A 12,922-nucleotide genomic window follows, 5' to 3' on the forward strand; every position below is an offset into this window, starting at 1 on the left:
ATCAGCCATACAGCGCCCCCTGAAGATCCGTTTGAGAAAAGGAAAATATTTATCATGGGAAAGGGGGTATCAGCTACTGATTGGGATGAAGTTGAATTCTTGGTCACGGTTTCTCTTTAAGTGAGCTGGCCTGCCTGTGTAACTAGTATACAGGGACAGTAAGGCAGCCTTATTGTCCCTATATTGCCAGTTCCCGACCCTGAAAGAGGATCGTTACCAAAAGATAGTATGAGGACACGTTCACACTAGGGGTGTTTTTGCCCTTTTTTCAAGTGCAGGCGATTTTCAAAATCGCCCTAAAAATGCCTGTGCAATGATTCCCTATGAGAGTTCACAGCCGAGCAGTTCGTTTGCGATCCGCTCAGCAAAGCGCTGCCTGTACCATTTTTGAGGTGATTTTGCTACAATGGAAGGTATAGGGAAATCACAAAAGTCATTCACAAAATCGCTTTGTGCAGCGATTACATTCGCGTTTTTTAGAATAAATATATTGTATTTATTCTTCTCCGGGTAAAAGAGTCCACTTCCTGCCTTGCGTCAGGGAGTACATTACAAAACCGCACTGGAAAAGCACTTAAGGTGGCCACACACGATACAATAAAATGATCCGGTTTTACAGCAATTCGATAAAAACGATCGGATCTCCCGAAAAAAATCTAAAGCTTTTTTTTTCATTCGATTGAAAAATCTGATCCGATTTCTCATTTTTTCAATTTATTTCGATCCGGAATGCCAGATATTTCTCTTCAATTTTTTTAAAGATTGTATGGTGTGTGTTAGATTGTCAATTTATTAATATACACACCCATGCAATTTTGTTAGAGTTTCCAATCAGTTTTATCATAATTGCGGAAAAATTGAACATATGTGTGTGGTACATTGGTCATTTTTTTAAATGTTACAATCAGTCAGAAAAATTGATTGCAATTCTTAAATTGAACAGATATTTTAAAAATTGTATGGTGTGTGGCCACCTTTAGAAAAGCGCATTTACCAGAAATGCAGTGCGCAGTGGAGCGCGGAGCGCTGAGAGGGGGGGGGGGGGGGAAGCGCACAAAAATGCAAAACATTTGCGTTTTTGATTTTAGGTGTGATTGAGGCCTCTGGGGAATAAATAAATAAATCCAGACATTGAAAAGCGAAAAGTAAAAAATATAAGGTAGATCAAGAAATGATTGATTGTAATTCGTTCCTGTTGTTTGAGCCACCATGAGCCTGCCAGTCAGCATCTTTACCGCTGGCAAGCTTGAAACAAAAAAAATCAGACAGCACCGTCGCCCCGGGACAGTTTAATCTAGCGTGTGTAAATAGCTTTACTTGTAAGGGGCTGTCCATTGCTCCACGCACACACTGCACATCCCCCGGTGGTGCCCATGCGATGACATCATCATCCAGGGCAGGTAAGGACACATGCTGTTCCCGCCATGCCCTCTGCACCAATCTGTAGTCAGGAAACTGAGGTGTGAGGGAGGGGGAGAGGGGGGCTTTCCTGTAGCTCCAGTTTCCCGTCCCCTGTTTTTACACAGCAGGACCATTATTGTGCGGGCCATCGCTTAATACACTACAGGTTCCCTTTAGAGCCATTTCCCCGCCCGGCCGCCCTCCTCCGCTCGCCGAGTCTCTGCTGCGCATTAGATAACAGGGAAATGCTTTTAGTGTCTGCAGACTGAGGAATGAATCAGGCCATAAAGCTGCTCCGCACGCAGAGAGCAGTAAATATGACCCAGCAAAGGAAATAAATACATGAAATGGGCAGAGGCGGGAGAATCTCCTTATCGCAGCGGGCAGAACTGGAGTTATTAGCGGGGCAGCGGCTAAGCGAGAGGGCGCGGGAAACTTGCTTATCACAGCACAATACGCTACTCTCCATCTACGCAGACCAGCGCTACCCTCTATCCACGCAGTCCAGCGCTACCCTCTATCCATGCAGTCCAGCGCTACCCTCCATCCACGCAGTCCAGCGCTACCCTCCATCCACGCAGTCCAGCGCTACCCTCTATCCACGCAGTCCAGCGCTACCCTCCATCCACGCAGTCCAGCGCTACCCTCCATCCACGCAGTCCAGCGCTACCCTCCATCCATGCAGTCCAGCGCTACCCTCTATCCACGCAGTCCAGCGCTACCCTCTATCCATGCAGTCCAGCGCTACCCTCTATCCATGCAGTCCAGCGCTACCCTCTATCCATGCAGTCCTTATTTAAAGGACAACTAAAGTAAAAAAATTGCAAACATTTAAAATAAATGCGTACAAGAAAAACATTTCTTCCAGATTAAGATGCACTACAGATCAGGGCTGCTCAAATCCAAATCCGGGAGACATCCGGATAATTGCTATCCGGATATCTCTCAGTAAACCTGGGCGGGGGGTCAGTCTTACCTGTCTGACATCTTCTTCGTTCGTCCCTCGGCGCCTCCCACGATGCGGTCCAAGCGGCGGTCACGTGATTACAAACACTTCCTCCTTCCGGGTTGAAGAAGGAAGTGTTTGTAGTCACGTGACGCGGGTGAGGCGCCGAGAGACAGACGAAAAAGACGTCAGACAGGTAAGATTGACCCCCCCCCCCCCCGCCCACCCCGCCCAGGTAACTGGGAGATATCCGGATAGCAACTATCCGGGTATCTCCCGGATCCCAATTTGAGCAGCCCTACTACAGATTACTTTTCTCCTATGCTGCTGTCACTTACAGGAGGCAGTAGCAATCTGACAAGCAGGGGCGTAATTAGAAATCACTGGGCCCCCTGCAAAATTTTGGATGCCTCCCCCCCCCTTGCTTTTGGCACAGTAAAATTGAGAATCAATGTTATTCCATTTGGCTAGTGCACACTTAAATGTGTTTTCCCCATGCACATAAAATCAGACAGCAGTGAAGCACTGCACACATTTTCTCTTTCAGTATCTATTAGCTTGTGTGATAAGAGGTGCATGTTTTCACACATACAGACACACATGGTGTGCAGAAAACCGACAGATGAGTGTGCTCCCAGCCTCAGCTTATTACACCCACTCTGTCAATCTCTGATGGAGCAGAACTGGCTGTGCAGACTCCTCCAGCATCACTACAGTACACAGAACTTGGGGAGGGGTAGAGAGGCTGGGGCAGGGCACTGTACACAAAAGCCTGCTGAACACTGAATAGGGACTGTCTACAAATCTTTGTCCGCAAAACTTTGTATGATTCCTTATCAGTGGCTGAGCAGATGCAGCCATTAGAACAATTGTGCAGAGAGCAGAACGTTTTTTCTCTACGAGCCCTTAGCTGTCAGTCTCTCAGGAGAGGGAAAAGAAACTTCTCCCTCCACATGCCCCCCTGCTGCTTCTGGGCCTCCCTGCGGATGCATCCCTTGCAGGGTCTATCGTTACGCCCCTGCTGACAAGTCTAACAAGTTTTGGACTAGTCCATCTCCTCATGAGGGATTCTCTGCATTTTCTTTAGTCTTTACAGAAGGATCTCCTGGAAAGGGGTATACAAAAATGCCCCAGGACCGCCTAACACCAACTGGCGTATACTCCTGGGGGCGTGTTTTGCTGGGGATCGCGCGCGCCGACGCACATCTACGCTTCAATGACGGAGCTACGCTACGATCCGTCATCAGTCTCCCAGCGCTGTCTATTTACATTGTACAGCGCTGCGATCTATGGCAGCGCTGTACTGGGGACAGCCATGTCACTCGACTGTCCCCTGGAGAGGCACAGGAGCGATCGTCTCTCATAGGCTAATGCCTATGACAGCCGATCGCGGTGATTGGCTGGTGGGGGAGGGAGGAATAAAAAAAAAAGTCAAATAAATTGAATTTAAAAAACAAAACAACAACAAATAAATATATAAATAAATAAACAAACATGCCATCAGGGATCAGAGCCCACCCACAGAAAGCTCTGTTGGTGGGCAGAAAAGGTGGGGGTATCACTTGTATGCTGACTTGTACGGCCCTGCAGCAAACACTTAAAAGCTGCACAGCCCTAATTAGTAAAAAATAGCCTGGTCACTAGGTGGGTGTAGTCCTATGGTCCTAAATTGGTTAAAGGACACCTGACGTGACTAATAAAGAAAGAGTTAGATACTTATCTGAGTAGAGGAAAGCCTTTGGATAGTTCAGAGATTTCCTCAATCCTCCTGCAGCTGCCCACCGTTCCAGCGTAGGGTTCTTCTATCCCTTTCTAACAAAAGCTAGTGAAATAGGTTTATTCTGGCTGTGGACTATTGCATCCTGGACTGTAGACTAGAACGTAGAACAAAGCGCTGAAGCAGAAAAGGAAAGAGCGGTGTAAGACAGGGGTGTAACTAGAAATCACTGGGCCCCCTGAGAATATTAGGATGGGGCCCCCTCCCCCACCTCGCTTTCCGCACAGGTAAAGGTAACCAATGTTATTTAATTGGCTAGTGCACACTTGAATGTGTTTTCCCCATGCAGATACAGACAGACAGCAGTGAGGCACTGGGAGCATTTTCTCTATCAATTGCATGAGCTTCTGTGATAAATCACATACAGACACACATGAGGCTGGATTCACTAAACCGTGATATGACAAATATCACGCCTTACCAAAGATATCACACGTTATCAAAGATATCACACGTTATCAAAGATATCACACCTTATCAAAGATATCACACCTTATCAAAGATATCACACCTTATAAAAGTTAGCACGCCTTATCAGAGTAGCATAGCGAGCGCTAAAAAACTTATGCCTGCAAATTGGCAATGGCACTCGTCCTGCTCTGAGCCCCTGGGGGTCGTAGCGCTCGCTATGCTACTCTGATAAGGTGTGCTAACTTTGATAAGGTGGGATATCTTTGATAAGTTATCACAGTTTAGTGAATCAAGCCCATGGTGTGCAAAAAACGCATACAGAAAACCGACAGACGAGTGTGCTCCCAGCCTCAGCTTATTACACTCACTCTGTCCATCTCTGATGTAGCAGAACTGGCTCTGCAGACTTGTCCAGCATCACTACAGTACAGAGCACTTGGAAAGGGAGTAGAGAGACTGGGGGCTGGGTGCTGTACACAAGACCCCACTGAACACTGGGACTGTTTACAAATCTTTGTCTACAAAACTTTGTATGATTCGTTATCAGTGGCTGAGCAGAAGCAGTCATTAGAACAATTGTGCAGAGATTAGAAAGCTTTTTCTCTCTGTGCTCAGACTCCTCAAGCATCCCTACAGTACACAGCACTTGGGGAGGGGTAGAGAGGCTGGGGGTAGAGCAGCGCTGTACACAAGACCCTGCTGAACACTGCATAGGGATTGTCTACAAATCTTTGTCTGCAAAACTTTGTAAGATTCCTTATCAGTGGCTGAGCAGATGCAGTCATTAGAACAATTGTGCAGAGAGCAGAAAACTTTTTCTCTACCTGCATTTAGTTGTCAGTTTTCCTGGACAGGGAAAAGACACTTCTCCCCCATGGGGCCCCCTAAGGCTTATGGGCCCCCCTGTGGCTGCATTCCTTGCAGGGTCTATTATCATGATGATAAAGATGCTCATTCGGATTCCGCAAAATTGAAATTTCTGCATTTTTGATCAGCATTTCCAATCGGAAAATGGAAATCAGATTTCTGCAGAAATATCGCATTACCACAACTCGGTGGTTTTAGCCCAATCTCAGAACTCAGAAGTATTGGACCAATCAGAGAATGCAGAATTTTCCCACGAAAATTGGATTGCAGCGGTAATTACAGACCAATCACAAGACTCAGATACTACCGAGTGTACCAGAGTCTTGTTGTGATTGGCCTAAAATGTCCATGTTATTCCGAGTAACGCTGTAAAGTTCTGCATTTTCTGATTGGTCCAATACTTCCGCCAATCAGAGGATGCAAAAAATGACAAAAAAAAAAAATCGGAAATCCTCGTAATCAGCATTGGCGGAAATCTGAATTCCCGTTGAATTGGAAATCGCCATTTCTGACCATCCCTAGTGTGCGAGTGGCTTAGTTCTACCGCGCATGCGCAGACCTTACTCACACATGCCCAGCCTGGATGCGCTTGTCCACGGCTGGAAGCACGGGCAGAAGATAAAGAGGGTCCTCGCGAGCGTTCCTAAGGGAAAATATTTGTGTGATTGTCTAAAACAACACAATAGAATAAATGCAGGGAAGACACACGGCAGGGGCGTAGCAATAGGGGTTGCAGAGGTAGCGACCGCATCGGGGCCACTGGGGCCCTCCCTCAACTACAGTATTAGCTCTCTATTGGTCCTGTGCTCATAATAATAATCACTTCTATAGATGCTTTGAATAGTGGTAATCATTAACATGCTGTTTCCCATCCCCCTCTTGCACCTCTGACACTGTAGTTGCCATTGGCAGGTTTTGGTGCACCATATCAATTGTTGTGTATAGAGTGCTTGGGGGCCCTATTGTAAAACATGCATTGGGGCCCACAGGTCCTTAGCTACGCCACTGGCACACAATGTTTGAAAAACGGAGTTTACATTGCGTACGTAGCGTAACAGCGGTTTCTCAAGAATTGCGAGCTGATGTGAGCAGGCAATTGACTGACTTTGGGAACGCGGCAAAGCAGCAACCGCAATTTGTGATGCATTAAAACGCACGCAAATTTGGCCACATGTGAACGCTGCCTTAGTACCCTCTTCCATTAAGAAATGCGATCGCTTTCTATTTTTCACTACCATGATTCTGCCATGATTCTGATCCAGTGGGTGGGTGGTTCCAGTGGGATTGCGAGTTGCAAAGGGGAAAAAAATTTGCGGTAAAAATGTTTTAATTGATGAATCCCAGCGCAATTGCTATGCGACTTTGTTGGGATCCTAAACTTTTTTTTTTTAAAGGCCAATTGCACAAAAAAAGCAGCAGGATGGCGATTGCGTAAATATCGGGTTGCAAAAGCAGTGCCCTAATGGACTCACCCCCCCCCCCCCCCCCCAGTTTCCATTAGCTATTACACACAGAACATTTAGATCAAGCTTTTTTCATGGCAGACTCAAAGCGCCAGAGCTATAGCCACTAGGACGCGCTCTATAGGCAGTGGTAGTGTTAGAGAGTCTTGCCCAAGGTCTCCTCACTAAATAGGTGCTGGCTTACTGAATAGGAAAAGCCGAGGTTGAATTCCCAGTCTCCTGTGTCAGAAGCAGAGCATGTAACCATTACACCATCCTTCCAGTCTACTAATTAGGTAATTATTACACAAATAGCATTTTGCGATTCACAAGCAATCGGAATCAGATAGTGAAAAAGCGACCTTACTTTTGGTTGATTACAAATATAGGCATTTTGTGTGAAGCAATAACCCAGTCCTAACAGTACAGAGACCCCGAGTGTGGCTGAATCCCGAGTTGAGCCTCCCCCGCCAGGACTGGGTTCGGCGGCCTGGGAGCCACCACCGTAAACAATTCTTTGTGGTTTTGTTGAATTTTTAATGTGACATCGTCAAATATTTACTGGTGTCATGAGCAAGAGGACTTCTCCCCATGTAGAGTTTAGCACCGAGGTCCCCCGAGTGCCGTCACCTCCGCAGCTTACCGACATTGATCTACTCCGCCAGAGAGGCTTACGAGACGCACAACGCCGAAACATCAATGAGAAGCCATCAAGCTCATCTTCAGGTCTATCTACGTCTCCGGGGGATATCGGCCAATACTCGGCCAGCCTCCATCTGCACTTGGTTGTAGCTGTGATCATACTATTAACTGTGAAACATGGATAAGCTGTCACGTTACGTACAGTAATAGTCCCGCTAATGCCGGCCAAACACCCGTCACATTTACATTTAGTTTCCTCATAGACCTACCAGGGATTCAGGATGGTTTCAAGTCCAGGAAAAAAAAACATTTAACCTCTTGAGGACCACAGGCTTACACCCCTCTAGTGACAAGCCATTTTTTACAATTCAGCACACTGCACGGCCATACAACTTAGCAGCCAAATGAATCTTGCCTTCTTTTCTGCCCACCAACAGAGCTTTCTAATGGTGGGATCTAAATTACTGCTGCAATTTGTATTTCTTTAAAGAGACTCTGTAACAAAAAAAAAGTTCCCCTGGGAGGTATTCACCTCGGGAGGGGGAAGCCTCAGGGTCCCAATGAGGCTTCCCCCATCCCTGTAGCTGCAGACAGTCCAGCAAATCGTCCCGCAATCCACGCTCGACAAGCCTGACAAGCACTGATTTATTTACCTTCCCTGGCTCCAGCAGGGGCGCTGTTGCGGCTCTCCGCACGGAGATAGGCGGAATTAGTCGATCTCTTTCGGGTCCGCTCTACTGCACAGGTGCAGGAGACTTGCAGGACACTTGCGCCTGCGCAGTAGAGCGGAACGACAGTGATCGGCTATTTCTGCCTTTCTCCAAGGCGGAGAGCCGATACTGCGCCTGCGCTGGAGCCAGGAAGGTAAATATTTACATCCCCGCTGTTCGGAGGGCCAGAGCGAGAGCGCCATGGGACACAGGAGGACGGGGGAAGCTTCGATAGGATCCGGAGGCTTCGCCCTACCGAGGTGAGTACCCCCTGGAGAACTTTTTCTCGTTACAGGTTTTCTTTAATTAGTTTTAATGTTCTTTCTAATTAATTTTTTTTTCTTTCACCCACTTCCCTCCCTCCCCCTGAGATCCAATTGGCATGATCGCCTCTCATAGACATCAGCCTATGAGAGGGATCTGTTTCCCTGCCTCTCCAGCGGACAGCCAAGTGACAGGGCTGTCCCCAGTACAGCGCTGTCCTAGATCGCAGCACTGCACAAAGTAATTACCGTCTTTTTTTATCTTAACAGCCTGCCAGCCGCAATCACAGGCTGGCAGGTTGATCACGGAACTTCGCTTTGTGTCTCAGCAGGGAACAATCAAGCAAGCGCGTGCATTCCCTGCTAATCTCCGCTCCCAGGACTTGACGCCAATCGGCATTAGGCGGTCCTGGGGGAGCCACTCTGCAGCCGCCAATTCGCGTGAGGCGGTCGCTGAGTGGTTAAGGGGGGATCACACTTGCATCTGTGGGAATTAAATATAGCTAGCTTCTAACAGAAAAACTCTGTCACAGGACACAGTCACCAAAAATGTAGAATAGGGCCTGCAGTGCTGTACAATTACTAGTACCATAGCGAGCATACGTGCTGTGAAATGCTTAACAATGGCCACAACCCGGAAGTGGTGCTGGTAGTGAGCAGGTGCATGTGCCATGAGACAGATGGCTGGGACGCTTCACTATGGCTGCAATCCAGAAGTACATTTCTGTGGAACGCAGGGAGGCCGGTGGTAGATGTGCGATGCAAGAGTGGATATGGCTGGATAGATGAACAGTGCGTATATATTTTTACTTTAAAAGGGACCGATGCCCGTTCACTTTCAGTACCCCTGATGAAGACGACAGGATGGCAAAACCGGTTGGGCTGAGAGTCGGCTTTATTCCTGTGCATTTTTGTCTGAAATAACACCACTGAGGTGGGAAGCGATTACTGCCGGTTGGTCCTAAGTGGACCCCCTGATGTGAGTGTTTTATGATATTTAGGGGGATGGGAAAAGCTTCTGGATCATCCAAAGGCCCCCCACGTCTTAGGCAAATATCGAATGTATTCATTTTTTTGGCGCTCACAGGTTTGTTTTAAACACAAATAGCCCCAAGAGAGGAACACATTAAAATAAAATAATATCGCCACATCCATAATAATCGCAACACTGATTTTTATTGGTTTAACCCTCTAGCAACCGCTTCATTTTATTGGTCCATTGCATAACTACATACATTTGCTTAAAATTAATATAAAATTTGCACCAGCTCAAAAGTTTTAGCATCTTATTGACCATTTATAGTTCTGGCTATTTACATTATATCTCAACAGGCTCTTGCAGTACCTTCTTCACCCTCTGGAAAACACCTAGATCATACATGTCAAATCTGGCCCTCAAGTGGTTTCTCCACTTTGCATTATGTTTGGCCCACTCTAGACCACCAGGGAAGCTATACTGGAGTTGAAGCCATAGAACACCAGGGAAGCCATACTGGGGAGGGAGGGAAAAGCACTAAACACTATGGAGCTGTATAGGGGAAGGGAAGGGCCTCTAGACACCAGAGAATTGTATAGGGGAGGGAGGACCAGTAGACACCAGGGAACTGTACAGGGGTTGGAGAGAAGCCATTAGACACCTAGGAACTTTATGAGGGAGGAAGGTGGCAAGTAGACATGGAAGTTGGCCCGCGACTAGGTCTCAGTGTACAATTTCAGCCCCCTTTGTATTTGAGTTACCATCATTAGTTCTCCTTCATTTTAACATTTCAAAATGATAGAAATCAAATTTGGAGTCAATTAAACACATTTTTGCAGGAAAAAAATACACGTTCTTCCCAACTTTTTGACTTATGAAAGAGGGACACTTTAAAACACTCCCCTGCCGCACCCCTAATCACGCCATGCCACACACATAGTCACGCCCCTGCCACAACCCTAATCACACCCTGCCACACCCCTAATTACGCCCCTGCCACACCCCTAGTCACACCCTGTCACAACCCTAATCACACCCTTTCACACTCCTAATCACACCCCTGCCACACCCCTAATCACGCCCTTGCCACAACCTTAGTCACACCCTGCCACACCCCTAATCACGCCCTTGCCACAACCTTAGTCACACCCTGCCACACCCCTAATCACACCCCTGCCACACCCCTAATCAAGCCCCTGCCACACCCCTAATCACACCCTGTCACACTCCTAATCACACCCCTGCCACACCCATAATCACACCCCTGCCACACCCATAATCACACCCCTGCCACACCCTTAGTCACACCCTACCACACCCCTAATCACACCGTGTCACACTCCTAATCACACCCCTGCCACACCCCTAATCACGCCCCTGCCACACCCTTAGTCACACCCTGCCACACCCCTAATAACATCCCTGTCACGCCCCTAATCACACCCTGTCACACCCCTAATCACACCCTGTCACACCCCTGGGGCTTGATTCACAAAGCGGTGCTAACCTACTTAGCACGCCTAAAGACTTTGGGCGAGCTAACCAGGGTGCTAAGTAGGTTAGCACCGTTTTTTAAAATCAGATTGCGCGCAAAGTCCCTATGGGGTGCGAACTTAGCGTCGCATCGTGCAATGTTAAGGTCGCACCCCATGCGACCTTATAGGCGCATCGGGTGCGCCGTTTTCATCGCACCACGATACGACGTCTCGCGCACACTGCAAAATTTGAGCGTGAGCACTTTTTAGCACGCCTAAACTAAGTTTAGGCGTGAAGAGGGGCTTTTCACAAGCGTCCTAACAGTTAGCACCGCTTTGTGAATCAAGCCCCTAATCACGCCCCTGCCACACCCCTAATCATGCCCCTGCCACACCCCTAGTCACTAATACCAGAAAGAATTCACAAGCAGAAGACGCAGTTTTATAATTCAGGCCAAACTGGTCCTCTCTATCATCATTAGGGCCCTTTTACACTTAATCAGTTGCTCTCAGTTAAAACGGAAAGAAAACTGATTTTCAAAGCAAGTCCCATGTTTTCCTATGGCACAGGTCACACTTAAAGAGAGTCTGAAGCGAGAATAAATCTCGCTTCAGACCTCATAGTTAGCAGGGGCATGTGTGCCCCTGCTAAAACGCCGCTATCCCGCGGCTTAACGAGGGTCCCTTCACCTCCAAATCCCCCTCCGTGCAGCGGGGGAGCGCTTCCTGGTTGGGGCAGGGCTAACCGCCGCAGCCCTGCCCCACGCGCGTCTGTCAGCGCGTATCTCCACCTCTCCCCCGCCCCTCTCAGTCTTCCTTCACTGAGAGGGGCAGGGGAGCGGCGGCGATGCGCCGCTGATAGACGCGACTGGAGGCAGGGCTGCAGCCGTTAGCCCTACCTCCAGGAGCGACCAAGTCTGCGACCAAGTCTTGCAGTGGGGGGTTTGGGGGTGAAGGGACCCCCGTTTAGCGGCGCGATAGCGGCGGTTTAGCAGGGGCACACATGCCCCTGCTAACTATGAGCTCTGAAGCGAGATTTATTCTCGCTTCAGAGTCTCTTTAACGCGTTTTAATGGAAATCTTCTTCCCAATGCACTGCTATGGAAAAACTCGTACCAACGCATACCAACGCACACTAACGCACACCAACTGATTAAGTGTAAAAAGGGTCTAAGAGTACAATTAATACATTTTTCAATAGAAAAATACATATTTTCACACTGATCTGTACATCAGTTCTGAAAGAGGGACAAATTAGAAAGAAAGAGGGACAGAGGGACTGAGTTCCCAAAGAGGGACTGTCCCTCCGAAAAAGGGAGACTTGGGAACTATAATAAACAGCAGAATTTGACTATTTCCTATTGGCAAAAGGGATACTTCAAGAAGCTGCCTGATCATAGCATAACATGAAGGCTAATTTCAGACTTGACTGCAAATGTACACAACTCAGAATTGGACCAATTAAAATTGTCAGGAAGTGCGCTCGATTGATCAAGCTCCACTTTGCATACAAATTGGAATGAAATTATCATGAAGCCTGAATAATAGGCATCTAAACCTAACTGCCTTTAAGGGCTGGAACCCACCAGGAATCGCTGCAACGTTTTTGAATCGCACAAGCGCTGTGTGCAGCAATTCCTAAGCTGATTGCCATAGCGTTTGGCTCCCATTTGGAAGCACTGTACAGTAAACTGTACAGCGCTTACGATAAGCGTTTATTTATTTTTCAATAAACTTTATTATACTTACCAGGTGTCCCTATGTTTGGCTTCTATCCGTAGCCCCACCAACTAATGGAAAAGGTCCTAGATGCTTCTCTTGGACCAATCAGAAAAGTGCCTGTGACCTCTTCTGCTAGGGGGCGGGGCTATGGGCGGAGGCCAGACATCGGGACACCCGGTAAGTATAATAAACTTTATTTAAAATTCGAAATGTTCGGCCCCCAAATCGCAGCAAAATCTTTTTTCAAAATGATTTTGCAGCGCTTCTATGAACAGCGCTCAAAATACTGC

General features: G+C 47.6%; 1 protein-coding gene across 14 annotated transcripts in view; it reads right to left on the minus strand.

Moving 5' to 3' along the window:
• The window catches only part of OTOF (otoferlin), a 500,418-nt gene that overhangs the window by 415,746 nt on the left and 71,750 nt on the right, over positions 1-12,922 (minus strand). The window lies entirely within an intron of this gene.

This window comes from Hyperolius riggenbachi, chromosome 4 (assembly GCF_040937935.1).
Source record: "Hyperolius riggenbachi isolate aHypRig1 chromosome 4, aHypRig1.pri, whole genome shotgun sequence".
NCBI lineage: Eukaryota > Metazoa > Chordata > Amphibia > Anura > Hyperoliidae > Hyperolius > Hyperolius riggenbachi.